The sequence below is a fragment of the Festucalex cinctus genome, chromosome 4 (assembly GCF_051991245.1).
Source record: "Festucalex cinctus isolate MCC-2025b chromosome 4, RoL_Fcin_1.0, whole genome shotgun sequence".
NCBI lineage: Eukaryota > Metazoa > Chordata > Actinopteri > Syngnathiformes > Syngnathidae > Festucalex > Festucalex cinctus.
Genome location: NC_135414.1, coordinates 19,598,380 through 19,625,814, shown reverse-complemented (window position 1 = coordinate 19,625,814; position 27,435 = coordinate 19,598,380).

The window sequence follows — 27,435 nt, the reverse complement described above, 5'->3', positions numbered from 1 at the left end:
ACAGGGTAACAGGACTGACATGGAATTATCTGATTGGCTGTTGACCAGATAAAGATATTAAAGATTCTTGACATCACATAGCTTAAGACCAGTTGAAACTAGATGCCGGTTATATCAGTTCAAAACAGACACTTGACCTCACGGTCATGACCCAAACATAACCCTTGCTTGACCCAAGCTTAACCCTGGCATGACCCAGTCATTACAAGTACAAATGCCATCTCCACATGTTGATCAAAGGAAAATATTTGTTACGGCTATGAAGTGTGGTGGAGGACCCAAGTGCAGGAGGCGAACAAGTCAGGGAGGCAGAGATGCTCAAAAAGGAGTAAATTTAATCAAACAAAACAAAAGTGGCAAACAGGGTACTTGGTAACTAAGAAAAACAAAATACAGAAGAGGAAAACGGTACAAGACAGAACAATGGCAGCATGGACGTGCGGAAACAAAAACAATGAACCGACAAGAACTGAAGCGAAAACCGATAACTAAGTACACACACTAATTGAAAATGATTAGACACAGCTGGGCAAGACACAAGTGGCAGGGGGTGCTGATTGGTTGACACACGAGGAAAGGCAGGCAAACACAGGTGGACATGACAAGGCTAACAAGACTAGGGAAGACAAGGAAAGCAGAACATAAACATGACAAACTCAAAACTAGAACCCCAACAAAAACAAAGCAAAGCCCAACCCAAACAGAACCAAAACATGACAATATTGAATTGTGGAAACTCATACTCATCACCATTTCCTGATTTTTTATTTTATTTATTTATTTATTTATTTTAGAGAGGTTAAAACCATGATCAGTGACGCACTGCGTTTTTCTGGCATGAATTACTCTACCACCATTTTGCGGGCATGCCTATAGCATTCAAGAGGTTGTTTGAGACTGTAGCTTGATTGTTTCACAATTTTGAAGAATCATTCAAATTTGGCAGGATTGGTAACACCACTCCTCTCTGTGGTGTGTTATAAGACATATTTCTTTTCACTTTACAGGGACCACTACAGGGATGTTGGCAAACGCAGGCAATGCACAAGTATTGTCTGGTACCTGAATATGCAATTCTCAAAACCTGGCTGAAAACTGCAGTGACCCTTGGCTGAACCTAATTGCCAACCTGAACAGACACCATCACTTCTTCTGGCACTTTCATTACGTGGAATCCATTCAGTGGTGATTCTACACCTGCATGTCAACAAAGCTGCTTTGACACACCAAATTTGTCAAACTAATGGGAACAGCATCCAGTGAAGGTCAGTGATGTCACATGGTGATGAATACCAAGAGAAAGGGAAGAGCGGCTTTAGGAGGTGACTACATTAAAATGGGAGTTTTTTTGGGGAGGGATAACTTTGACTCAGGTCAGTACAAGAGGCAACCGATTCTATAGTAAACACAGATACTGCAAAGATTAGAATGGCTGGCGAACAGTCCGGGTTGTACCAAGCCTCTTTCCCAATGTCAGCTGGGATAGGCTCCAGCTCACCCGCGATCCACAACAGAAAATGGATGGATGGATAAGCACATTATTATGTGCACTGAATTATATTTGACTTTTAATTAACGGCACTATCTTGCATGTTACCTCAACTCATGATGGTAGGTTCGGGTAAAGTATTTCCGATTTCGCCAGCATCGAGAATGATAATTAAAAGACATAAGCTGCATGAAACAATCCAGATGGCGTATAAAATTGTTATCACTTAGTGTTTTTGGACTAAACATCCACCGATCATTTCAAAGATTAAGATAAACTAGCTTCCAAAATGGGCCCGCTACGCGTGTGTGTTTGCATTCAGCTTGATCACAAGTCAAGCGCGTATTCATCATTGTCTGCTTGAATTAAGAGTATGGATTTAGATACTTGGGGCAAAATAGAAACGCTTTACTTGCCAAGGAAAGCCAAATGTCTGGACATTTAGATGAATAGCTCATTTTAGGCCACGCTCGCGGAGATGCACTGACAGACGGAGTGAGGTGCCCGTCGGTCAGGGCATTGGCTGGGATTCATAATGACCCCCGGCCAGATTACCAGCCATCTGCACACTGTTACGGATATGTGTAGAGTGCACTAATGGTAGAGGATGGAAATAGTCAGGATGGAAGCATGCGGGAATGACCTTTAGGTGAATGAGCAAAGAGGCCAGGCTCATAGGAAAGACAGAGCGTGTGAGACAAACAGAAGAAAAAAGAGAATGGTGACTGACAATGATCGATGGAGACCCTCACAATCTGGAGGAAACGGAAGGCGCATGACTTACACCCTGGCCATGTCCTACAGTATATCACTTATAGCGACTACGTACAGCCCAATGCTTGAAGAAAGAGGAAAGGTGAAGGAGTCTGTCAGTTCCATCTTTTCACAGGTGCTTGGAGACGAGCCATTTGTCAACGTTTGTCATTGGCTCTGAGGTTATCTTGCCGATTTGATAGAAGATGATAGGAGGAACATCAGAGTTGTGTGTGTGTGTGTGTGCGTGTGCATGTGACAGGCAGATGTGTGGAAGTGTGTGGGGGATTTTCATTTAGTCTTTATATATAAAACATCCATCACCCATCAGACGTGTAGGTGTCACCTAACCAGGCAAATCTAATGATGTGATCCTCTGGAACTGAGGAAGAGGAAATCGATCTTGAAAAGTTGTGAGTAAACTTTAACCACATCGGCTTTGCAAACATGACCAGTCAACATCAATCATCAAGTATGTTCAGGAAGGCAAAACACAATAATAATAATAATAATAATAATAATAATAATATTAATGAAAAAACTGCATGTATAGGGAGAGCAGCTCTCAAAGTAAAATGTGAAACCTTTTAGACACCCATCTCATCCGTCACCTCAATTATATTATTACATTACATACATTTTGTGCACTATTTATTGAAACATTTAGTATAATGCTGAAATATTAATCCATTTGAAAAATGAAATGAAAGCAGACTTTTATGTAAAACTACCCTAAATTAGCCTTTCATTGAAGGTTTAGATCAGGGAATGTCATTAATATTTGTCAACTGTGAAGCCCTTTGAGGCTCTTTTTTTATTAAGGGCGACTCATATACTAGAAATAAATTTTTCTTGACTTGACATTGTGTGTCCCACCCCACAACATTTTTTAAATGAAAGTAGGTTGAGTAGATTTTCCTGTTGACAGAATGAGAAAATAAACATTGGAGGAGGATTAATCTCATTGCCACATCTGGGCCACCCACAGGTGTTCTAAACAGAAATTGTAAAATCAAGGTCTAATTTGGAATAGACATAGTGTAATTTAACTCTTATTAGTGTTTATGATTTTAAATTAATTTACATTTTATTAATCTTCGTGATGGCCTTCATCAAGAACATGTTAATAATAGATTGCAAAATATGGCGCAGGTCTGACATTGCCGATTAGTGCATACCTTCAGTGCCGGTGAAATTGTGAGCTGTGCCCTCTTTGACAATTACACCTGTTTTCTCAGTGGCTGGATGAATCCTATCGACAAAACCCTAGCATACAGTCCCCTCCAAAACTATTGGAACAGCAAGGTCAATTCATTTGATTTTGTTTCATATTGAAGGAATTTGGGTTTCCGCTCAAAAAATGAACATGAGAGAACAGTTCAGAAATCCATTTTTTTTAATGTAAGTACACACTTAATGAGTGAGCAAAATATTGAGATGGACATGATTAAATTAACTTATAGTGAATAACATTTAATATTTGTTGGTATAACCCTTTTTTGCAATAACTGCGTCACGTCTGAGAAATGATTTTCCTTACCTTTACTGTAGCCTCTTTCATCTTGCTTGTTTCTGGGGGGGTTTGCCTTCAGTCTCCACTTCAGACGGTAAATTGCATGCTCTATTGGGTTAAAGCAGGGGTGTCAAACATACGGCCCACGGGCCGGATCAGGCCCACAAATGAGATTAATCCGGCCCGCGAGATGATTTTGTAAAGTAAAAAAAAAAAAAAATGTAATGTCAGACTAATTAATCAGCCGGCCACAATCAAAACATATACATTTGTAATTTCACAAGCAGTCCTCAAATGAGCAATGCGACTTGTACGGGGAATCGTCGTCCTGGATGTCATTATTTTACACACAACTTAAACTACGGGCTTAATTATTATTTTTGGTAATCATACACCGACAAACGTGTTAAATTCGACACAAATTCAATTACTGATAACACAAACAGATATGACACGGATTAACGTCCTTATAACATCATTAACTGAGTCACGCAATGCATTCTGGGAACAATATATATGCAAAATAGGTCGATTTAACACGTCCGGAACGTATACCGGCAAAGTGTTGCCGCGTACCATTTGCATTTGTGTTATTTTTCGGAACAATATGATTACAGTTGAGCTCCGTAATTTAGGGCTGGTCCACGAAAATTTGCAAATAAATAACGGCAATTGTTTTTAAGTTATACACCGTTATTTTCCCGATGTGGTCCACTTGATAATATATTTTCCTCCATGCGGCCCCTGAGCTAACATGAGTTTGACACCGCTGGGTTAAAGTCTGGTAATTAATTTGGCCAGTGTAAGATCTTCCGGTTTTTACCTCAATGAAGTCCTTTGTTGTGTTCCCTGTGTGTATTTGAAAAGTGTCCATCTAATACCATGCACTGGTTGGTATTGTTCCAAACTATGATTGTTTAGAACTGATAACCATCTGCATTCTTCTCCATGCAATTCTTTAGGCCTTTTTTTTTTGTTTTTTTTGCGATGCATGTCTGAATCCCTTCCAGTAGGTAGACTTTCTTTTCTAAATCTAGAAACGCCAATTAGCGTTGAAATAGATGTATCTTCACAATCACAGCATCCAAAGACTGACAATCTTCACGCCTCATGTAGTCTGTCTCATTTCTCTCCAAGGCAGCACTTTGTGCTCACATTTCAAACACAAAAGGACATTTGGCTTCTGATGAGAAACCAGTGTAACCTTTGTAATTACCACTTGAATATTCTATTAAACCATAACAGAAAATGGGCATATGGAAAACAGACTCTTAGAGACACTGGCAAAATGATTACAGAAATGCCGTATAATGCAGTTGTTCAGCTGTTGCCAACATGGCAGAGCGCCCGAGACAAGGTTGGCTTCCATTCTCTATGATAAAATGATATAAAAAAAAAAAAATAGAATGACCTTGAATTAGCAAGGCCTGGCTCTCTGGCACAGCTGACATGAAGTCTAAAATTACTGCTGGGGGGGTCAGTGAGGGCCTCTATCGAGGGAATAGAGAACCACGGGCCGTGTTTTGCTCTGCCAGTTAGGTGGAAGAGAAATCCTCAGTGACATGAGTGAAAGAAAAAGAGAGAATACATCCTCTCAAGATCTGTTCTGTGTTTTTTTTTCTTTCTTACTCCAATTTGCCCTTGGCAAATGCAAGGTTATACTGAATGTGTGTTGCAAACATTAAACCTTGAAAGCTCAAATATAAAATCCCATAGTACTTTTAATCATTTTATGGAAATAAAAAGCAATCCTTCTGACCCTTTGCGAGCAATTGAAAATTTATGTATTAAAATCTTTACACGACAATGTAAAGATAACCACATATATTTAAGTGGAAGGATGGAAGATGAAAGACTGATACATAAAAATGCACCTTCCGCAAATCACCCAGCTATTTTTTTGTTTTTTCATTTGCAAAATCTGAACATAAAAGCAGAAAATACAGCTTTTAATGCTTTATGTTCTTGAGCAAGGTGATACGGCTTTTGTTTTGCACGGTAGAGCCTTACAGGCTTAATATGTACAGTGGTGTTAAATGCACTGTCGGGTTGATGAGCTCCTGAGGCTGTACCAACTTTTCACTACCTCTACAAAAGATAAAACCGTTCAACAGGAATTGCTCATTTTCAGCAGCAGTGTTGTATGTCTTTTACTATCTCCCTATGTGAAACGTAAAGCATAGGTCAGTGTCAAGGAAGGTAAGCATTTCCTTTTCTCATGTTTTTGACAGATAGCCCAATGTCCTTGTGACGTGCTGGCCATTGTAGATTGTGCTGTGTAGATCACAGATGATGCTCAGGTGGCTGCATCATTAAATCCGATGGGCACAAAGCAGTTACACTTGTAAATTGTATTTGTTCAATAAAGCTGTTTAAAAAAAAAAGCTTTGGTTCTTTATTTTATTTTTTATTTGTCTTATTTGTTGTTCCTCTATGATCCGTTTTGATGTACAGTCCTCACCCTAATTGCCTGTTCACATGTAGTTCCTTTTTTTTTTTTTTTTTTTTTTTTTTTTTAACAAATGAGGCAGTGTGGACGGAATTTTCTCCTACACGAGGATGAAAATAGTCGATTGTAAAAAAAAAATAAAATAAAAAAATACCCGGCTACGTACAGGCAATGCCTGTCGTAAAACACCCACAGATTCTCTTTAAATGTTTTTGTACAACTGCGACATTTATTTTAACTAATTTTCTCTTAGCGCTGTTCCCCGCTGGCATAATTTTCCTAAAGGCATTAAACCTCTCTCTCACCTTTCTTCTGAAGACTGAATCAGTCCAAGGACACATCATTAAACACGTTATGCGACTGTTGCTTGTTTACCTACAATATAGAATGTTCCAAGTCAGTGTTTTGTTTAATTTATTTTTTTTCAAACTACATTGCAGACCTCAAAGTGGTTTTCTACAAAAAAAAATATTTAGAATATTTGATGATTTCTAGATGTGTATCTTTTGCAGTATGAAAAGATTTGTAGCGTATACAAGGACAACACTTGACCTTGTGGCGGTTGTAACATTCCGTTCACAGCCTCCTTTCTGCCTGTCCTTTCTTCACATGGCACACTGAAAAATGGGAAACTTAACCTATGGTTGCACTCATAACCTTTGACTCTTTACAATCATGAGCAGCTGAGGTATGGTGGATTTTTCTACACATAAATGAAGAGCTGGGGAAGGTGTTTGGCTCCAAATGGTGTATGACTTTAATCTGGAGGATGGCAGGGCAAATGAGCATGACGGGCCTTTTGCCAGCCATTTAATTAATTTACAATGACAGAGGCAAACACAATGCATCAGAAGTCATACATCAGTTCCTGGCCTAGCAAATGTGTTAGCATTGAGGAAGGAAAATTCCAGGAATTAGTTATTCCTCAGGCTGCATGGCGTGTCATACATATATATTCAAAAACATTATACAACATCTCCAAATATGGTCTTTCACAATATTAACCAAATTAAAATCTTGTAAAATAGCTTCAGAACAAATCTATTAACGGCGCAAGACACGCATGTACACAACTGCCATAAGGGTTGGAGCTGTCTTCTAGATTTCAAATGTTTCTCATTCAATTTCTCTCAAAGTGTAATAATTTCCATCTTAGAAGAGATTATATTGGAGTGTCACAATGGCTTCAATAAAATCGCTGCCCCCTGAAGCCATCTGCAGTCCATCTCTATTAGAGTCAAGGATCCTCATGAAGGCTGCTTCTGTTTATTTCCCCTCTCATAAAAATGTTTCCTCATTGCCTCTATTCACTTGGTTTTGTTATTGAGGCCAACAAAGCGCCATATCTAATATAGTCACATAGGTAAATAAAATCAAGGGCATCAAAAGGACTTTTTTTTTTTGTCACTGGTGGTAATTATGTCACAGTCCATTTGGCAGATTTCACTTGTCACAAGTCAATCACAGGACACATGTAGAGACAGGCAACCATTCACATTCACACTGACAGTGACTACGTTTACATGCCGTCAAAATTCGGGTTGAGGTCTAAATTTCGGCTTCAGAAATATTCACGATTGTTTATGTGACTGAGCGGACAGAGTTACATGTGGCAATTTGAATACCATAACGTGAAAATGCTGCGGAGGAATAAATGTATTTGAGGTTGTTTAGCGAGCGGCAGCATAAGATGGCTGCCGCGTAGGTTTTTGTGCGTGTTTACATGGCCTTTGAATGAATGTAGGACTGATCTCCTGCTGTCTGAACCAAAAGATCCACTATACACTGTCAGTCAATTAGGTAACAATTGATTGTCTTTACGTATTTACTAATTAAAAAAAAAAAAAAAAGACGAGCTATTGACCAAAAAGAACACAGGGGTATTTTTAAGCATATTGATATTGTGTCGAGAAGAAACCACTTACACTTGAATTAACCTACATTTTACACACTTGAATAAACAAATATTGGCAGCTAACTTAATTTACTATGAAAAGAGAGTTTGGGGGTTGAGTATGGTCCTAGGATCCAAGGTAGGACTGTATAATCATCAACACTGGTGATGTGATGATCAAAACTTTTCGTCTCTGCATTATTCTTTTCAACTTTCCACATGTTACCGATAAACTTTTGTCTTACATTGGTCAGCAAGACTCCTGGAAAACGAATGAAATGCTGGCGCACTGTTCACACTAATTTAACATCAGTTGCTCACAGTGATTTATTTGTGTGGTTGCATATATCAATTTGCGGCTAACTGTCAGGGCTGGTACAATTAAGATCTTTCAGGCGTGTAAATGTGGTTTGTACTCTGGGGAATGGTAGACAAGAGAATGCATTCATTTAAATATGCAGCTTCGTGCCAGCAGTCTATACCTAATTGTATGAAAGTGTGATCTGCATGTGACTTGCAGTGAGAGGGAATTTCCTGCTCAATAGTTTTTGTCATAGTGAAGCTTTTGGGAGGTCTGTATAACAGCGATTGGACTGTGTGTGGGATATTGTATTTGTTTTTGTTTTTGTTTTTTTAAATCAATGAACCAAAACCTCCCTATCTAATCACTTTTAAATGTAGTGAAAGTGAAATGCAACGCAAAATGTTGTGGTTTTGTCACTAACTATCAGTGTTGCATAGCAAAGGCTTGTCTACCTCAAGGGAAATTCACTTTTACACTCAGGGCCTCCGTGCTAAACAGTATTCATAATTCTTGTCCCTAAGCCGTATGGACTCATCTGCTGCCATGCTGTTTGCAAATGCATGGCAGAGTGATGATGCTTATTATTATAACGCTTTATGAATTGCATAACTGAGGCTAGGTATGTATTTGGAGAGATCATTATTTGACTGTCCAGTACTTTGTGTAAAACAAAATTGTTTTAGTCCAAGATTAACAAATAACTAGACTAAGTGCAATTTCTGGAGAAATTGCATTGGAATGCTGAAAGCACATTGAGAGATAAATTATGAAATTATGACCTCCTGGTTACTGGACAATGCGCTTTACCAACTGTACCACCAAGCAGTATTAGACACAGTAAGTGGACGTGGAAAGTGATACTTAGAAAAAGTTCAATGACTGAAAATGAATGGGGAAAAGTTGATATTTGATGTTAAATTGTGTAACTACTGTAAGTGACATGTAATCAGACGATATATACCCCGGGAGGCGTGACTTTTTGAAGCTAGTTGAAATTTGAACAATGTAATTTGGAAGTATTGTGTGGGAGTTGTTAGGCAGCAAACAAAAGTGTGGAGAATAAAAATCACAATAACATATGTGGGAATGCTTCAGCGTTTCCACAATTATCAATGAACAAAAAAATGGCTTTTCAATGAAAATTACGCAATGAGGCCAGTGAAAGTGAAGCCACTACGAACCTGAGTGCCAAACACAAATGTGGATGCTTATTTTCCCCTTGTCCGGTTATACGTAATAGCAAGGATGTTTTCTCCCTTAGCGGACAGCAGGACTCATTTTATGTAGTCAAAGGACTGACACAATTCTAAAGGGAATTTAGTCAAAGATCCTGCATACAACGTAATCAGATATGCTGTCAAAACTACTCATTACGTAGAATAATTAAATATTCATGTCCTAAGTGGTGCATAGCACTCTAAGTAAGCATTTTGTTGGTGCTATTATTAATTACAGTTGCAAAGAAGTGAAATGAGTTCCACATTCATTGTCATGTTAAGTTGTGCGTGACTGAGGAAGTAATTGTTTTGGTCTGCATTGCTTCATTCTAAATCTGAAGTCATGATAAACAATTTAGTGTGTCATGACTTAATTGCCTTTCCTATAAAAGTTATCTTAAAGTGAATTAAACAAAAAGAAGTTTCCTTACTACGTCTGCTTTTCCTGCTCATTATTTTAACTCCCTAATCCTGGCCTCTATTATGCAGCAGTCGCCATGGCTGATCCACACTGAAGCCCGAAAGAGATTTAAGTGTACCACTGTGAGAATGTGGAAGCTGGAAAGAAACACACACACACATGCTTAGTACTAAGTATAATTTGGGGGGCATCTGAGGATCCTGTGGTCATGTTTTACAACTGGAACGCATGTATTTAATTGCATTAATAAATGTAAATTGACCATGGTGGGTGCAGTTCATAAAACGGTTTATCTGCAAACATGCCTGAGTAAAGGTTAAATGAAATAAAAATACAAAAATAAAAATAAGGGCTGTTTGATGCGGGTTTTTTTTTGGTTTTTTTTACCACTACAGATCACAACTCTCCAGTAGTCTCAGATAGCAAGGGCCTGACCTTGAAATAAGGACAGCACAATACTAGGGATGGACGACTGTTGCCAGGTGTCTGTATTGGTTCCGATACCAGCCTTTTTTTAAGGTATTGGCACTGATGAGGTGGCACGGTAGATGAGTGGTTAGCATGTCCGCCTCCCATTACTGAGGACACAAGATCAAGTCCAGGCTCCGGCCTTCCTGGGTGGAGTTTGCATGTTCTCCCTGTGGGTCTTCTCTGGGTACTCCAGTCTCCTCCCACATTCTAAAGACATTATTTTTTTTTCCCCCATGTTAACTATTATTTCCCGTCTTACACGCATCAGAGTCCGTATGGGAAGTCTATAAGGTCTATAAACAAGAAGATTAAGAGATAATCATCAGTGCTTTACGATAATACATTGGTACGGGTAATGTAGACACAAGCGCCTCCTCACCGCACCTGAGTGCCGTTCCATATACAAATCTTTTAGAGCACGCAGCAATCAATAGAGTCGCACAGATAAGAGTTTTACGCATCTGATAAGGCTCTTGAAACAATCCCAAAGGCTAACCTTTCAGTCGAACCACTACAATGAGTTGAAGATACACGTGAGATAAAACATAGGTGCCTTGCTTTGACTTTCCCTTAATGTAACACACGCAAATGTCTTTTTTTTCTTCCCCCCCAACAGCAAAGTTACTATTATTTGCATTAAGCTTTACTATATATAAAAACAAGATAAATATTTGATTGTTACTTTACGGATTTAATCTATTGCGAACATGATATGGAATGTAACCACACCATAAACGGGATTAAAGTTAGGTTTTGAGTAAGAGAGAAGAACTGATTGGTATTTATCAATGCCCAATTTGCGGTCCAGAAAGCTGCTATGTTTGCTCATCTAGTAGTTGGTATGGCACCATGTCATACATTTTAAACAAGCAATATAAAGAGCAGCAGTCTAAAATTAAGAAAATTACATTATTAATAATTCAAATGTAAAAATTATTCAATTAAAATAAAATGAAGAAAAACAACTTCATCCCTATATCATAACCTACATAAGAAAGTTAGAAAGTTATTCATCCTGACAAACTATAGTCTGAATAGACTCAAAAGTATCTTATTGATTTTCAAATGGAAATTTCAGTGATGATTGAAGAGTACTTCATTCAATTATCTGTTGACTTCAATTAGCCCTCTTTTTCCTCTTTTTTTCTTTTTAAATAGCTGCACAATTGCAAGATGAATAGATCAATAAATACACCATACTGGACTAGCTGCCATCATAACTTACACAAATGATCAATACACTCTATTAAGGGGTGGAGAGAAATAATTTGCCATTGCAAATCCCACAAATCAATTATTAATGAATACATGTTTGTTTACCATCATCAGTGTTATTTACTTACAGTATTCAATTTCAATATCAAGCTGCAGGTGAAGTCTGATGCAGTTATTGACACAAAATTCTTAAAAGAAGACAACTTGCAGAATGCTTAGGAGAAGATTGTTATTGATTTAACCTTTATTTATCCAGGTAAGGATTTAGTTTGCGATTATAGACGTACCTCAGGCTGAACCCCGTCAGGCCTATTGCACCATCTGTGCCCATCCAGGACTCTGTTCAAGACCATGGGCAACAGGGGCTTCAAGGATGCTGCTTCCCATCTGTGGATGTTATTATTATTATTATTATTATTATTATTATTAATTTGACTTGCAGTCAGGATCACTTTTGCCTATGGCACATTGACTACTAACTCTCCTGCCCAACCAGAGTTACCACAGTGGCCACTGACTTTCAGTATTAAAGAATTATACATAAAGTCAACAATGACATGTAGTGAGGTCTTACTGGTGAGGTATGGCTGCAGCTATGTGGCTCCAGTGGAATTTTTTAATGATAGAAAACCTTAATGTCATTCACAGCAACACAATTAGCCTGCTCTTTTCTGTGAAATATTTTTCATCACGTCAAGTTTGATTTGTCTCACAACATGTCAGGCTTTACTTAGAGTAGACCTCAATACAGCTGTGGTCAGTTGAAAATTTAGATTAGTTGACAAAGTTTCAATTAATTATAGATGGCACAATACCTGAAACATCACTTTTCCTTTTAAAAACACTCACCAAGTGATTGGGAACTGGGGAGCGAATAGTTCAATCTCTACAGTGGAATTCTTTCCCATTCTTGCTTGATGTACAACATCAGTTTTTCAACAGTCCAGGGTCTCTGTTGTGCGCTTCATAACAAGCCTCACATTTTAAATAGAAGATAGGTCTGGATTGCTGGCAGGCCAGTTTAGCTCTTGCGCTCTGGATGGTCTTTTTGATCATGTCCGTCTTTTCAAAAAACTATTTAAAATGTGTACTCATCAGACCAAAGCAGTCTTTTCCACTTTGCAGCATAGAAGGGTGGTGTGTAGGGTTGCCAACTCTATTAGCCGGGTCGCCCCATATTTTGGGCTGAATTGTTATGTCCCGTAGGGCACCTCAAAAGTCCCGTGAAATAATTCTCAGTTCTTACATGAAATACAGCAAACGGCATCTTTGCCATTTTTGGACCACGGCTGCTCCCGTAGGTTGACAAGTGACAAGGAAGTTGCTTGTAGCCAATAAAATGAGTCGCTGGGTGTGACGTTATGTGGAGATCTTGCAAGCTAAGAGAGGCAACTAGAGAGAGAAAGAAAGGCACTTCCTGGTTTCGTCACAGCTTCTTGTCGCCTACACTCCAAACACCGATCTTAATACGTTGGCTGCGAACATATCAGCGGGAGGAATACAAGATGTATTCTCGTACTATTTATGAACACATACTGCGAGAATTTAGCTTGCTGGTAAGTTTTGCAATCAGTGCTTAACACAGCAAACCGCACTCTACAGGTACTAGATCGGCTAAAACGGCAATGTCCCTAAGCATGGCACCTGTCAGCCAATCACAGGCATCAGGCATCGTCATGTGCATTTGTTGTAGCGGCTTATACTGCATAAGTGGCTAGAAAATAATAATAATAATAATAATAATAATAATAATAATAATAATAATAATAATAATAATAATAATAATGTGTAGATTTGTCTGGTCGGTTAGGAAGAGAGAATGGATAAACCTGTAAGAAAGAAAAGACAGAAAAGTCTCCATGGAAAAGTACATTTGGTGAGTCACGCTCCTCTTTTGCATTTCTTTTTTTTTTCTTTTTTTTTTGAGTAAAAAGGCAAATTGTGGTTTCTTTGAGGTTTTGTATGAGGTTACATAATGATGGCCTGTAGTAAGGATTAAAGGGAATGTACATTTGTACATTTCAAATGTAATCAGAATATACACTGATTTCACACATCATGCTCACACCACCATTGCACCGCGCCGTGCACCTGTCCCTTATTTCGGGATGAGAAAGTTGGCAACCCTAGTGGTGTGTAAAATAATTCTTTTGGGAGTGAAGTAGATTAAGAATTCAAAGGTAGAACAGAGGACCATGTGGTGAACGCTGAGGAAGTGTGTCATGTGGCTTCTCAAGAAGAGGTCAGACAGAAGAATCTCGGTGTGCAGGAGATTCCAGAAGATTGGACATCTACAGCCAACGCGATCGGAGAGACAGACAGGAAACTACTGGGAGTATCTTCTGTTAGGAAAGATGAGAGGGAGACCTGGTGGTGGAAATAAATTGTCGGAAAGAGTACAAGGAAAGACCTTGGATAAGAAGAAGTGGAGCACTGAGAGAACTAACGTGATAACAATACAAAGAAATGACACATAGGTGGAGGTAGCAAAGGCCAAAAAAGAGGGTTATGATGACGTGTATGCTTGGTTCACAAAGAGTGAAAGATCTTTTCAGGTTGGCAAGACAGAGCACTTAGAGATAGAAAGGATAGGCAGCAGGTTAGGGTAATTAACTCATTCACTGCCAATGACAACTATAGACGTCAAAATCCAAGCAAACAGCCAGTGTTAATTTTGAAAAAAAGAAAAAAAAAAGAAAATGTAAAATTTAAATTTTAATATATAAAAAAAAATAATTTAGTTTTAGTTATAGTCTTCTGACTAAATTTAATTAAAGCCTTAGTCATAACTCAGTCACCTGATTGTATTTTAGTTTTAATCCAATTTTAGTCAACAAAAATAAAGAGCAATTTTAGTCGACTAAAATTGGCTTTTGGAGGCCGAGACCCAGTATGTGGTCTCAGTAAGACCAAGACCGATCAGAAGAACGTCAACGCCCGTGTTGTAGGGTAACAGGAATCCGTTCTACGCACGATGGTAGCACTTAGGAATGAGATTGTTGTCATCGTTGTTATTCATAACGACAATGATTAATAACTATGAATGAAAACAATGAATAACTAAAACTAAATTCAAATTTCTTGTAAAATTTGCACTGGCTGTTTGCTTGGATTTTGACATCTATAGTCGTCATTGGCAGTGAATGAGTTAAGGACAGAGATGGTGCCCATTTTTAAGAACACTTATTCTGTGCAGTTTTGGGAACTATCCAGAAATCAAGTTCTGTGCAACACAATGAAGTTACAGGAAAGAGGAGTGGATGCTCGACTGGGGACAGAAGGGAGAAACAATGTGGTTTCATGCCTAGGAAGAGTACTACAGCTACATTTTTTGCCTTGAGGGTGTTGATGGAGAAGTATAGGTCAGAAGGTCAGAAAGAGCTGAGAAGGCTACCCAGAGAGGAACTTGTGGTACTGCATGAGGAAGTCTGTAAGGGCAGAGCAGTATGTTCGAATAGTAGAGGCCACACACGTGGGTATCAGAACAGTGGTGAGGTGTGCTGTAGGGATCAGCTCTGATCACAATAGTGATGGATAGGCTGACAGATGAGGTTAAATTGGAATCCCCGTGGTCCATGACGTTCACAGATGACAAAAAAATAGTTTGTTTTGGGATCTAAACAGACACAATTTATTCTATTTCCAAGCTCCACTGATGAAAGGCCTTTATGCAGTTTTTAAATCTTAACTGATATCCACTAGAGTGTGTCATGAATTCCCTTTCTTTTCGCATTTTCTGTTTTAAGTGATTAAAGTCTTCTGTCACTAGCTGTCCCTGTGCTGCCTCAACAGTAGCTTATTCAAATATCCGTCATGAGTTTCCAGAAACTGTGAGTCACGTAAGTTTTGCCTTACATTTGCATAAAGATGAATTCAACGAGACGTAAGACATCGTCAAAAGAAGCGATGTCCGGTCTATAGCAACACAACTGTGACAGCAGTACATTAACAATAAAGTGTCTTTCTTCACATTTATGAAATGTTGACACATGATAATATAGCATTCTATAAGAACATGAAATTCATGAATTTCTGTTCGTAATCAGGTGTTATCCATATGATGAGCCCAACACAAATCGATTGCACATCTACTATTGCAGCCATGTATTCCTCGCACTTCCATTTATTTCTTGTTGTCAGGCTGTGTTTATTTGTAGCGCTCGCCTTCCAATGTCTGCCTGAGAATTACCGTGTGGGTATTGTACAAACCATGACCTTTCCTTCCCCAGCAAATTGTCTAGTGGCCAAACCATTTATCATTTTATACTTTTGGTCTGAAATTTAAATTGCTGCTATCATACAGACACGAACAATACACAGTAACACAAGAAATGGTTTGCCTTATCAAAAAGAAACAATATCAGCTCCCTTACTCTCACGTTCTTTTTATAGTGAAACTTTAAAAAGAGGATAAAATAGTGTAAATAACTGTAATAATTGAGAACTGTAACCATGTGTATTCCAAGTCAAAACACACTTGAAGAAAGGGTACTGAACATTCATTTTGTAATTGTTTAACTAGTTGGATCATCCTGACTATCAAATGTGAGACTAAACCCCTAAATAAAGCTTTGTTGAGCTCTATATTGCTGGAAACATTTTTCTGAGTGAGCCAAATTGTAACATTTTATTGCACAAACGCTCTGAAAATCTTTTCTTTTAATATAATCCGGAACAATTGATAAAAATGGATGTAGCCGTTTAGCCTTCAGTGATTTCCATAGAATTTAGCATTTGGACATTGTGCACATAAATGCCCATTGCCAGATTTGTTTTGTGTTGGTTTGAGTCACAAAATTTAGACTTGCAAATTGTGATGCAAATCTGCATAGTCCGAGTCTTGCTGCAGTGTGAAGCATCCCTGCACTGCCTGAAGTTGTGTTACATGAATTAGTGTACGTTGTTACATTTTTTGAAGGTGTCTGAATGTACAGTAATTGGGTGAGTCTCCAACAAGGTTAAGCAATACTGAATTAATTAAAAGGAATTCCAGCAATGTATAAGTTAACGGGTGTATACATTGCACATTGCAACCCTATAATAGCATCTAAGCAAACAGCCCACTAGAGTCAGAAGAAGTGCTGTCATCCACGCTCTGCTGCACCTGGCTGTGAAGTGAAATGACGACATCTGGTTCATTAGAACATATTATTCTGCAACAAAATACACTTCTGACATCTGGTTCATTAAAACATGGTTTTCAGTGACATTCAAATTCCTTCACATCTGTTGTTGGGACTTTTTTTTTTAAATTTTATCTATCTGAGATTTAAAAAAAATAGCTTTTTTTATAATAAAAATGTTTAATTGCCATGCATAATACCTATAAAAGTATCACCTTTATCATAGCTACAATGTACAAGTTGGATGGATGGATAAAACATTGTGGTTAGGTTTACTTGGTTGTCATGGAGATGAAAGACAAAGCTGCACCAGCATACTAAGGTATTTTCTCTTCAGAGAAAAGGAAAGAGAAAAGTTGTTCTTTTTTTTTTCTCTCGATTTTTCACATTGAGTGACTCAATTTCACGCTCCATTGGCATATCTGAGGTGACGTGCCATGAAACCAGCCCAATTCTGGAATTTCAGAGGAACAGTGTTTTGAAACCTCCTGAGATATGTGGCCATATTACTTTCGCCACGTCTCAACAGATTACACTATTATGTGACAGTTCCAAAGGTGAAACTGTCACAATGGCGTGTTCTCCTCGTTGGTTAACTGGCTTCCAACAGCACTGAACAGAAACTATTGAGGACGCCGTAAATGAGTCAGCTAAAGCACTTTGTAATGTCAGTTTTCACAAAGTCTTTTGGGTTTATTTGTTGTTGTATACATTTTATGTAAATCCTCCTAGTCACATATATAATACTGTAAAATCCCACAAATAACGCTTTTTTTTTTTTTTTTGCCTAACGAAAACTGACGGGGCGGCACGGTAGTCGAGTGGTTAGCACGTCCGCTTCCCAGTTCTGAGGTCTCCGGTTCGAGTCCTGGCTCGGACCTTCCTGGGTGGAGTTTGCATGTTCTCCCCGTGCCCGCGTGGGTCTTCTCCGGGTACTCCGGTCTCCTCCCACATTCCAAAGACATGCATGGCAGGTTAATTGGGCGCTCCGAATTGTCCCTAGGTGTGCGTGTGAGTGTGGATGGTTGTTCGTCTCTGTGTGCCCTGCGATTGGTTGGCAACCAGTCCAGGGTGTCCCCCGCCTACTGCCCAGAGCCAGCTGAGATAGGCGCCAGCAGCCCCCGCGACCCTTGTGAGGAATAAGCGGTCAAGAAAATGGATGGATGGATGAAAACTGACGGTGAGCATTGTACAAGTGGCTTCATAGAATACTGAAAATTTTCACACTGTTTAGACATTACCATTTACCTAGGCACTTTTTGGGGTTGTAAAAAAATAAAATAAAATCGAATCACTGATTTATAGTATATTTCCATCAATACTGGCAGAAAGTTCATCAATCCGTCACTAACAAACGACCAGTTTGTTGACCATTAACGGATGACGGGAAACTTTGAAAAGGTGATGGACTAAGCATTGCCGGAAGGGGGTTTTAGTCTGTCTATAAAATCATTGATTTTCTTCGGATCTTCTCAATTCACTAATGACAGACGGGCGTTTAGCTGACAAATGATGGAAAACAGACAGACTCCCACTTCGCCCTGCCGAGTCCTTCCACTTTTTTCCTGGGACTACGGCCGAGCCACTCTTATTCTCCTGCTGTAAACAAGTAACTATATTATGCTAAATTCCTCGCACACCATTCTCCAAGCCTCCTCTCTTCTGGCCCTGTCCCAATACAGATATTTGGCCATGTTGTAGCGCTCGGGTGACTACAGACCGTGATAATTTCACGGGATTTCACGGGATATATAAAGTGATAAAGAAGGTTATTAATTAACTCATTCACTCCCAGCCATTTTCACAGAAGCAATCCCGTTCGCTCCCGGCTGTTTTACTGGATTTTGACTGATTTTGAAAGGCCCACAGAATATTGTGTTCAATTGCTATAAAAACAGGGAACCTATCAAAAGAAAGTTTAAAGTCTCTTCTTTCATCAGGAAAAAAAGTATGTTTCTATCTATTTCCGTTTTGCAGCAATTAGCATTAGAAGAGAGCTAAGTTTCATCAGTTTTCACAAATCTATTTAAAATTGTAAGTAATTGAGGTTTTTTTCGTAGCTGGCCCTGGTTGATCTCCTTTGCTCTGCTGCCACCTGCTGGCCGTTTGTGTAATAACTACCATTTCTGCAACCGTTCTTTGCAGTTGAGAGGCTGCATCAAAGCCTTCTGTATGCTCTAGCATAAAAAAAAAAAAAAAAAAAAACATATAAATACGTCTTTGGGACACTTAAAACATTTTTTTTTTAAACGTATTTACACGTTATTGGGAGCAAATGAGTTCATGTGTATGTATGACTTTGATGATTTTGACTGACTATAAAGACAAAACTGTTTTGGTTTTATTTTGGGGGTTTAAAACATCCATATTTTCAGCATGTTTAAATTTCCGGTTGGCTTTCGATATTTTTCAACCGTTTTAAGTGTGTACTTTCTATTGCAGGCCGGGTGTCACTTCATGAGAAAGAGATGAGAACTTACCCAGGGAAGCTTGCTCGTCAGCGGGGGTCACCGGCTCAAGATAAGGAGGAGGAGGCACACTGCTGGGAGAGCCTGTGTGCTAATAAGAGGAAAGCTCAAGAATAGTGAAGCCTCAGCTGGTGGTGAACCATGGGAGAGTCTGTACTGACAGATGACTCTCCAGTGAGGAGAGTCATCTGGACACTGGTGCACTGGCCATGTCAGGGAGCAGCACTGATGAAATGGAGATCAATAAAATAAAAAAATAAAAAAGAGCAACCATACAGAGACAAGAGCTGTATTGGAACGGACCTCATGCTGAGATCTTCATGTGCATATACTGGACTAAAGTTTTATTCTAATTATCAGAGCTTGACTTTAACTTTTTTTTTTTTTTTTACTTTTTTTACTTGACCTTTAGCATCGACAGTTGCCTACGTTCTCCTCCGTATGTATGAACCTCTGTATGAACCCACCGTCTTCGCCAACCCACCGTCGGTTTTGTTCACCACAGATGATGTGGCAGGCTGACGGGTGTTAATAGTCTAAAGTCCTGCTAATCAGTATGGTTTTCATTAATGTTGTTCCGATACCGATACTGGTATCGGCAGAGGTGCCGATACTGCATTAAAACAGAAGTATCGGTATCGGTGACTACTCACAAGTAACATGCCGATACCATTAATTCCAACGCTAATATAGGATTTTGGATGCAGCATCTTGTGACTTGCTCGTGCACAACATTCACTGATATATGACATATTCACTGCATGCCGATCTAAGATATCCTATTGGCCCTTGAATGCTCTGAACCAATGGCAGGACAGCTTTTTCATGTTGAGGAAAAAATATCTTAAGTATCGGTATGGTATCGGTATCGGCCGATACTGCAAAGCTGGGTATCGGTATCGGGAGCCAAAAAACGGTATCGGAACAACACTAGTTTTCATCCTGCCTTTCGACCACATGGATTTGGATTTGTAATTTGAAATTAAACAGTGTATCGAGATCCATTCATGTCTTGCTGCAAATTCACTTTCATATTGGAATTCCTGCATCAAAAAGCAAGAATTTGCTCATCCTAAAATGACTAACAATCTATGTTAGAAAAGCTCCCTCGACTCCCATCGTCATTGCACGAAAGTTGATGATGAAAGACCTGTCAACAAAAACGCTACCGTTACCAATGGGTAATACCATCAGTGGCTTTTGTGTTAAGATGTGAGCTTAGTGATCACGAGACTCTGCAGATTCATCACAGTTATATTGACAGTTGATGAAACCATTGGAAACCTGATGCCTCAAAATGTCATTTGAATTTGTATGACATTTTGGCAGGTGGGCTGGCTAGGTTAATGCAGGCACACAAAATGTCACATTCATGTCATTGCAATTTGGACATCTGCACATCCAATGGGGTATATGCCACGGAAGAGGCGGGACGTGATTTTGCACATCAGTTTGTTTCCGGTCCGGGTTGCGAACGCGCAACCGAGGGGCACAAAGTCGGAAGCACAAGTGTTTTGACGCAGCCCACACCTCGCAAAGCGAACCGGAACCAAACTGAAGTGCAAAAACAGTCCCGCCTCTTCCGTGGCATATACCCCATAGAAATGGATAGAAACAATGTACATACTCCTGTGCATATGACAGGCTTTTGGGGATTTAAAAAGTTAAGTTAAGTTAAATTATTTACAAACTTTTTCCACAATTCTTCACATGTTCATTGTTTTACTGATAAACACTCACACGTGCACGCGTGTGTGTGCGTAGTTGTGTATAGGGTTGTGTTTGCACACACGAGTGTCATGAAATAATAATGTGTGTCTAACTCTGTTTAAATCACACATGAAGAGCATTTTTGTTCCTCTTGACATTTTGATCTCTATATTGTCATTTTGCGAACAGATGTGATCAAATTTACATAACCCTAATTTTTCAGCCTGCTGACATCACGGCCCCCCCTAAATGACAGTCATCTTTAATATTTAGAGAACATTTCCCAATGCCCTTCAACAGTGCCTCAAGTATTAATGTATCCTTAATGGGAGAGGTCCCATAAATGAGGCACAAATGGAGCCAGACATTTTAATGGTTGGTAGAATGACTGTTTTCTACACATGGCTGTAATGGTCTGTATTGCATATTTAATCAAGTTCTCCTTCATCGTTATTGTTTCGAAGACAATAATTTTGTATGATTAGGATGGAGTTTGGATCCCTTTGTCTCTTTTCAAACACTTAATTGAAGTTTTTTTTGTTTTTTTTTGTTTTTTTCTCCCAGAAAGTTTATTTGTTTATTTGTAATTTGGTTTAAACAAAGTATTTTTTGTTAAACAACAGTTACCGGTACAACTTCTTCTAAAAGGCAAGACAAGGCAAGTTTATTTGTATAGCACATTTCATACACAAGGCAACTCAATGTGCATTACATAAGGAAAGACAACACATAAGCATCAAGAAACAGTAGTTAACATTCAGAGGAAGAAAAATAAATGAAAATAGGTTACAAAAATTACTAAAAAGAACATACAATAACAATCTTAAAACATTATTCAACAAACTTTAAAACATTTAACATAAGGAAGTTTAAAATAATAATAATTTTAAAAAAAACTTAATTAAAGCTGTTTAAAAGTCCCTAATCAAAGGTATAAGAAAAAAGCAAAGTTTTTAACCTGGATTTAAAAGCATTTACACTCGGGGCTGACTTCACTTCTGTTGGTAGCCTATTCCATCTGTGTACAGCATAATAGCTAAATGCAGCTTCACCATGTTTACTTCGAACTCTGGGTTCCACTAGTTGGCCCAAGTCTGTAGATCTCAGAGCCTTGCTGGGTTTGTACTCAATCAGCATTTCTTGGATATATTCAGGACCCAAACCATTTAGCGATTTATAGACGAGTAGCAGAACTTTAAAATCGATTCTACAGCTGACTGGGAGCCAGTGTAAATCCTTAAGTACTGGAGTAATATGTTATGATTTTTTTGTTTTGGTCAGAACTCGAGCTGCAGCGTTCTGAATGAGCTGCAATTGTCTCATGTTCTTTTGAGAGAGTCCAGTCAGAAGACCGTTACAGTAATCTAGTCTGCTGGAGATAAAAGCATGGATAAGCTTCTCTTGTTCTGCTTGAAGCTATTGGTCTGCTAAAAGAAATTGTTTTCTAAATCATTACATGTATGAAGGTACCTTTCAATATCCATCCATTTTTTTTTAACCGCTTATCTTACTTTATATAGAAATCAATGGACGTTGATCAATTTGTGGATAACACATCTGACACATCTCTACAGCTCTCCATTTGACTGCTTTTCAACAGCATCATACAAGGAAGCATTTGCTGTTTATGTTTACTGACTTGCTTGCCTGCTCCCCTGTACTTGAGCCATTCATCACCATCTGCTATGCTTCCTCTGCACCTGTATCGTGGATCAGGTTACTCTACATAGCTCCTCTACTATAATATGTCGGTTAGTTGACTTGCCACAGTAATGTACTCCCACTTCACCGATCCTGACACAATGACCTGACCCTTCAACTTGCTTGCCATGAGTTTGTTGTCATCCTGTTCCACAAGCTGTTGGTTGACAATAAAGGGTCATATAAGATTCCCCATGATGGTATGTGTTTAATCTTATTAAAGAGTTGCTAGAGATATTCTTGGAGTAACATTTGCACACTGGAGAACATGCCCATTTTTTTTTAGACATGCTCCAATACAAATATATGCATATCTACACTACTATACATACAGTACACAATAATTATTAGGGATGGAACAACATCTAAATCACGGTTTAATTTTATATGGTATTAACCTCAGTTTGGATTCAAGAGGATGATGTTTAATGCCTGATAATTTCAAGTGGTGAAATAGTTTCTTTTTAAACAAATCAATCAGACAAGTCATACAAAAAAAATTGTATGAACATTAGATGAATAATTTGTCCAAATTAGTAGTGTTAATGAACCTTAAAAAGGAAAATAAATTTCTTCCTCTAAAGGTCATCCATACAAGAGTGTGGGCTGTAATTTTAGGACTCATTAAGAGTTTTTAATCACTGTCCTTGCCACCATTTTGAACTTTAGAGAAATCAGAGGACTAAGTACTGTCACACTCTTAAGGACAGAGTGATTTCTGTCCCCTTTCACCATTTATTTCAGTGAATGGACTCAAGCTAATTGGAGATCATCATGTTAATATAATGTATTGAAATAACGCTGTCCTTCTTTAATGCCTATATATAGATGGAATAAATGGAGAAAATAGGAAAAATCTTAATATTCACGACATGAAGCTTCTCATCCTCCAGTGATGTTTTTTTTTTTTAAAGTGTCACATTCATGCCTAGTATACAAATATTTAGTCTCCAAATACAAGTGCTGACTTAGCGAACAAAGTGCCCAACAAGTTGCCATTGCGCCCTCTTTAGTACAGTAAGTGACTCCTGAGTCAACAAAGGTACCAATTGCTTCCTGTTTGTGTGCACTAAATCCAAAGGTGATAAACCTGTGATTCAGCACATCGTCTCCACTACTAAGTTTGATAAGTGAAGGGCAGAATCACCCTCATGCATTTTCATCAGCTGCCCGTGGACAAGGCTCAGACACTCATTTCAATACCTCAGAGAGTCCTTACACAACAGAAAGGCAGACTGTAGCCTTAATGTACATCCCACAGTAGCCATTATCGGAAAGTGGTTGTGAGGGTGTTCAATTGGTTGGATAGTTAAAACACCTTAATGAGAAAGCGGACACTTGCTTTTATCATTTATAACTGGGATGAACCCAGAGAGTCCACTGATAGACAATCCCAGTAAAGTAAAGAGCTCCTAAATTTGGATTAAGAAGACATGCCTGTGTGTGTGGTTAGTGCATGTCTGTGCACTATACGCAGTGCAATATTTAACAGCACTTTTCGAAAGGAGTCAATATCTTTCCTCTTCATTTCTGTAAGCCTTCTCTGAACTCTCAACTTATTGTCTGTCTCAACAGTCTTTATTGACGACTAGAGAATGTCAAATATTTCACCAGCCAGGAACATAACAATACATCCTAGATCACGTAAACGATTGTGTTTTGTGGGAATCAGTGAACGTGATTATTTCATAATCATCCATCATCTATCTTTTTTTTTTTTTTGCTCGTTCTCATTCTGGTTGTAGATGAACTGTAGCAGATGCCAGCTGACGTAGGGTGAGAGATGGGCTACACTCACATCCACACCTTTGGACACTCTAAAACAGGGGTGTCAAACATACGGCCCGCGGGCTGGCTCAGGCCCACAAAGGTGTTTAATCCAGCCTGCGAGATGATTTTATAAAAGTAAAAAAAAAAAAATAGTAGTTGGACCAATTAATCAGCTGGCCACAATCAAAACATATACATTTGTAATTTCACAAGCAATCCTCAAATGAGCAATGCAACTTGTACATGGAATTGCCCTAGATATTATTTTACATACCACCTAAAGTTATAGTTTGTTAAAAATCACAGACTATCATAAACATGTTAAATACGACAAAAATTCAATTACTGGTAACAAACCCTTATGACGAGGATTAACGTACTTATATAACTTCATTAACTGCACCACACAATGCATTCTGGGAACAATATATCTGCAAAACAGGAAGCTACAACATGTCCGAAACTCATACAGGCAAAGTGTTGCTGAGTTCCATTTATATTTGTGTTATTTTTTGGAACAATATCATTACAGCTGAGCCCCGTAATGTAGGGCTGGCCCACAAATAGCGAAAATCTACGTATAATTGATGCCAATTGTTTTTAAGTTAAATGCCAAGATTTTACCGATCCGGCCCACTTGGGTATATATTTTCTAGGACTGGGAATCTTTGACTGTCTCACGATTCGATTCGATTACGATTTTTGGGTCTACGATTCGAATCGGAATCGATTTTCAATTCTCGATCCAAACGATTTTCGATTAAAAATGATTTGATTGACAAATTATTTCTGCTTCAATTTACAGATATGCACAACATTGTCGTGATGTATTCCAGTCTGCTTTGCAAGACAAAATGACAAATAGAGACACTAAAGTGTCTTTTTTTTTTTTGTTTAAACATTTAGTAATTTTGTATTGTAAGTGCCTTTTTCCACAAAAACAGCATGTGGGCTACAACTGCCTTTTCCCCTTCTTCTTCATTTCTAATTTAAATAAAATCGATTTTTGGATATTAATATCGATTCGATTTGATGAATAAATGAGAATCTCGATTCTTTTATGATTCGATTTTTTGGCACACCCCTAATATTTTCCTCCAAATGGCCCGTGAGCTAATATGAGTTTGACACCCCTGCTCTAAAATCTTCAATTAACCGAGCATGCATATTTTTGGAATATTATAGGAATCAGGAGACATCATAGAAAACCCATGTAAGCACAGTGACTACCTTTGCATGAAGTTAATATTCATGTTAGGATCAAAATTCTGGTTTCTGAAACATTCGGGATAATGTAAACAGATTTACTGCCGTACATATCTCGATCTAAACCGCGGCACATGAACAGCATTACACAAATCTTCTTACTTTCTATGGCAAATAAATGACTTTATATTCACGTCACTCACCACATTAACAACAGTCGGTTTCCTCCTCGATTTAAAAATGTGGTTCTGAAAATAATGTGAAAATGACAATGTAATATGGCCACCACTCATACAAGTAGTTCCTGTCCTCAAAAGATATGATTCCAACCTTTCAACTCTGAGGCAGAACTGCTAACCAGTTGTACAGGAGCTGCATGTCCAGCTCTCACTTCTCATCGTATTATGCCAGGTGATAAACAGAGGTTATCTTATTATTTACTTTGTGCCACCAATATTCATATTGAGCATGGTATTGTCTCCTACCAGGCCTGATTGAGCAGCCATCCCTTGAAATTCAGAATAAAAAGAGAAATGCTACATTATAAAATAATGAAAAAAAATACCCATATACAAACTCATTGGTGAGTGACGAACACAGCTTTTATTAAAGAGAAGCCTTCGCCTTGGACCCAGCTGCCACTCGGCTCGCACATATTGTGCATCCACTACGGTGGTAGACGTTAATCTTTCACTGCGGAAAAATATGTGGCATTGGAGCAGCGCATTCGCCTTTCACATGGTCACTTTCTTTAAATAAACAGTATTTCAAGCGATGGCTTAAAAAGTTTTGATTCATCCATTTCTCGGAAGGTTAACAGCAAGATTTATTGACTACACAAGCAAAGCACCATGAACCAGTGAGCAGTAAAATTTGAATTTTCCACTGACAAAAATAAAGGGAAATTCTCCCCCTCCCCCCCCAAAAAAAACTATGGGAGTCAAGTTACTGTTGATCATATACGGTATGACAAACTAAACTTTATTCATCGCCCTCATGCCGTTACCTGTACATAAGTCCGCCAAAATAGCACACCATCACATGCAGCGTCACCCAGCAACGATCCATTTTTTGCTCCCCACCCTTCACCACATATACACAACGAATGAGGTTGACGACAGCGCACTGCACCCTGCTATTCAAGAGCCGCATGGCGCTTGAATTACATGCCAGTGAGTTGTCATTTTGATAGTGTTTGTGAATAAATAAACACTGACCTTTAACTTTCTCTTAAATTGGCAGCTTTGATTTCATGAATTCCCTTAAGAAACTTTAAATCAATATTGCATCAGGCCGGCTGTTTTCAAAATCAAATCTGGAGACCGTTATGCATGAAGACCTTTATGAGAAAAGCAATTAGTGAAACGCCCAAACTGCATCCCAATCATTGCAATCACATTTCTCTCAATTCTGACACTAGATGTGAACATTAGTCACACTTGCCTGCGTACATGCTTTGCGCACAAGCCACACATCAATTACATCATTTCAGGTGCAGGTTCACAAGTTTCTGATTGGGGCCTAAATCAATGTGATTAAATGTGTTATTTTTTAACACCTAACTAACATCCAATGTGGAATTCTGACGTTCGAACAGAAGTAAATGCCACTGCATGAATATGAAGACTTTTGGATGTAAACAATGTCTCGAATTGCCAGAACGCTCCAATTGCCAAATTGTCCAGTCCATAGGATTTTTTTTTAATCAGGAATATAATATTCCATTGTTTG